The sequence below is a fragment of the Nicrophorus vespilloides genome, unplaced genomic scaffold, assembly GCF_001412225.1.
Source record: "Nicrophorus vespilloides isolate i.1.1-1 unplaced genomic scaffold, Nicve_v1.0, whole genome shotgun sequence".
Taxonomy (NCBI): domain Eukaryota; kingdom Metazoa; phylum Arthropoda; class Insecta; order Coleoptera; family Silphidae; genus Nicrophorus; species Nicrophorus vespilloides.
In genome coordinates this window covers 6,293-9,880 of record NW_017099322.1, presented here as the reverse complement: position 1 = coordinate 9,880, position 3,588 = coordinate 6,293, and the positions used below count along the sequence as shown (strand labels likewise).

General features: G+C 31.7%; 1 long non-coding RNA gene across 1 annotated transcript; it reads left to right on the top strand.

Moving 5' to 3' along the window:
* Positions 1–1,193: 1,193 nt before the first annotated feature.
* Positions 1,194–3,310, top strand: LOC108564349. The gene is made up of 3 exons (XR_001891138.1): positions 1,194–1,473; positions 2,190–2,503; positions 2,999–3,310. It is a non-coding gene; the product is annotated as an uncharacterized LOC108564349 (long non-coding RNA).
* The last annotated feature ends 278 nt before the right edge of the window (positions 3,311–3,588 follow it).

Sequence of the window (3,588 nt, the reverse complement as noted above, 5' to 3'; positions counted from 1 at the left end):
CAACTATAATAGATTGAATGGATCCGAAAGATGCATATGAAAACTGAATGTTTGGGGAATGTAGCAAGTATTCATACATGCTACTAATTTTTATGAAACTACAGGAAAACGTTGTTTCCGCACTGTTAAATACCAAAGTTTGATAATTAATTGTGATTAAGCTATGTTAGCTACAAACATGTATTTATGATCATTTTAATCTCTATATATTCTAGATCAACATTCATGTACAAGATTCTTCTGGTAACAATTTTTTTATGAAACTGCAGTACATTTTCTAAGACGTTATTTTGCCAGCTGTCATTTGAGAAATACCAAAGTTTGTTAATTAATTATGAAGACGCTATAACAGCTATACTCGAATATTTATGCTCATTTGAATCTACGTATATTCAAGATCAACATCCATGTCTAACATTCTTCTGGGATCTCAAATTTACTAAAATACAGGCCATTATCTAAGTCGTTGTTTTCCTATTTGATCTTCAAATATCATATGTATGTTTGGTTGTCTGAACTTTAGGCGCAAAATATATTTTCCATTTCTTGTAACAGCTTGCGCCATCTGTTAGCAATATTTCAAAGGTTGTAGTTCAGGCATTTTGGCGCTGCACAAAATCCACTTCCTTAAAAACGTTCCATTTTAAATAAACAAGCATGTAAAAATAGTGTTTAAATGAGTCTAATATTATTACTTCCGTCTAATAATTTAATTGCCAATTACTTTCCGAGTTATATGCATTTTAATTTCGACGTGCAGAGGCATCTGTTGGAATATTCAGAAAACATTCTGCAACCATACATACACGAAAACTAGAAAAGTTTAAAAGTTACACAACTTAACGTCGTATATCATTTTATTCTCATTTTATTACAAAATCCTTTGAGGGTATGCGTTACGCATCTTATGTAGGAAACGTTGCTTTATGTGGTTTTTAAACTTTTCTCGTTTTCGAATTCACATATAGGAGTGCCTAACTATAAACAAATAGGAAAACAACGTCTTCGAAAATAGCTTGTAGTTTCGTAAAAATTAGCTCCCAAAAGAATGTTAGATATGGATGTTGATCCTGAATATGCACTGATTAAAATGAGCTTACATATACGTAGCTGCTATAGCGTCTTCATAATTAATTAACAAACTTTGTTATTTCACAGATGGCAAAATAATGTCTTCGAAAATGGCCTGTATTTTCGTAAAAATTAGCTCCCACAAGAATGTTAGAAGTGAATGTTGATCTTGAATAAACGTAGATTCAAATGAGCGTAAATATTGGATTATAGCTGCTATAACGTCTTCATAATTAATTAACAAACTTTGGTATTTCACAAATGACAGATGGAAAAATAAAGTCTTCGAAAATGTACTAAACTATTTTATTCACTTTCTGGTCATTTGGTGAAAATTTACATTTTTGATTTTCCAGTATCTTCATTGTACCTGGCATTCATTATGTAAGGATTATGTTGGAGGTAAGAATAGAATCATAAGGTCAATAGTTGTAATGAAGTAAAAAAGTTGGTCACATTCAGCAGCTAAGGCGCTTTTTTAATTTTAATACCTCCTCGCTACTCCTGCTCTCCTGGTGGAAATCGAAATTTTCTGTCACTTTTGAAAAACAATGGGGGGGGGGAGACTTGAGATTTAATTCGCGAAAACCACCAACGAATTAATAACTTTCTTGTTCATTAACCAATATTAACTTTTTTGATAAGAAACAAAAGGGAAAGAATCATTCTTTAAAACGATAAATTCAGATTTTTAAATAAATATTAAAATATCTATTTATTTAGTGATACCATTTGGTGCAATAACTTAATTTTTCATATTGAATGCAAATTACTTTTATATGCATCTTTTGCGAAAATACTGTTTTATTCTTCTCAAAAACTATAATAAAGATCAAAATCTACAATAAAAACTAGATTTTGAAATAGTTATAGCATAGTTTAGTAATGTAGGTCAAATGTTATTTAAAGTGACCGAAGTGCAATTAATAAACGTACACAAATGAAGTTGTTATGATGGGAACGAAGATCACCACTGTAAGCGTTGATTGACAGTTAGAAAACAGTGAGTCGAGATGAGAAAAACATCAAAACTGGCACAAGAACTATAGGAAACCATTTGCATTAGCCAAACAAACAAAGCATTTTTGTCATGATCTAATATTATTTTTTTTTTGCAGATTTCGTCTTAGTTGAGGATTAAATTCCGCTCCGAACGTAATCGAATCGCTCTTATATAAACAACACACACAGCACACACATATATTTCAACGGAGTTAAATTTATATTCGAGTGGATTTGTGCGTTTTCAGCAGCCCACGCTCGAATTTATGTTCATCTCTTCTTTTCCTACGGCATCACCTCTCTTCTAAACCTTCCGAATTTTCAGAGCACATCAAAATTCATTTGGCACCGAAAAGCCGCACATTTTCGCACGCTGCATAAATTACTGTTACATGTTTATTGCTCATCCACTTACACATTTAAATTATACGTAATTATTTATAATATATTTGTGTGCGTGTGTTTTAACACTTACTAAAAAAAAATATGAATTATGTTCATGCAAGAAAAATGAGTGAATCCATCTCAACGTTGGCGGAATTAGTTGTTTCGCATTAATTGAAACAAAACAGAAATCTGCTTTGAGATTAATTCCCTTCACGTGTTTTCGCTTAAAACTGTTGCCAAGGATTTGCGCTTTCGAATAGCGGAAAGTAAAACTATCTTAACTATTTTTGAAATTTTATAGCTTGAAGAAAGAAAAAAAAACAGTTTTATTTCTAAAAACTTTGGACTATAATTTTTGAGTTCAGCATTTGATAATTTTAGAATAGAATTTGAAAAATTAACTATAGATTTTTAGATAACATTTTCTCGATATCAAGAGATAATCCCGTATTTGTCTAAATCTATAATTAACCTTGTTTACCTACATATTATTTTTTTACACCTCTTAATGGCTTTCTTGTTTTTATTGGCAATACAGTGTGGATACATGTAAAACGCGAGAAATAGAAACGTCTCTCTCTCTTCTACCGTAACACGACGAGCCAAGTTTTGCGTTCACCCACCTACTACACACATCTACGAAATCAACCCACGCAAGTCGCAAAGTCTTTGGACGATCTGAGAGGAGATCGCGGATGAAAGGACCGAATTAATATCCCAATTGCGGTCGACGGGCGTTCCTAGTGTTTCATTCAAAAACTCCCGTCGCCGACTAAAAATAATTACACTAATTACGTGAGAACGTCTCCAATCTCTCGCTTTGTTTCCTCAAATTAATGAATTTCATTCATGACAATAGCACAGCAATTTGCCAGAATTCTTTTTCTCCCAAAATTTTCCTTCTAAAATCCTCAATTTGCTCATAATTTTATTCACAATTTGTTCATCAATGTGAACATTGAGTAAATTTAAGATCGCAATAGATGGATAATCTTCTAGTTACCAAAATCCTCAATTTAAAAACATTTTTTTATCTTCTGTACCAGCTGAAAATATCTGATTCAATACATTTTTTTCAATCTGTTTAAAAATAGTTTTTCTTGTGACATTTATAGTACTTTAAGAGAT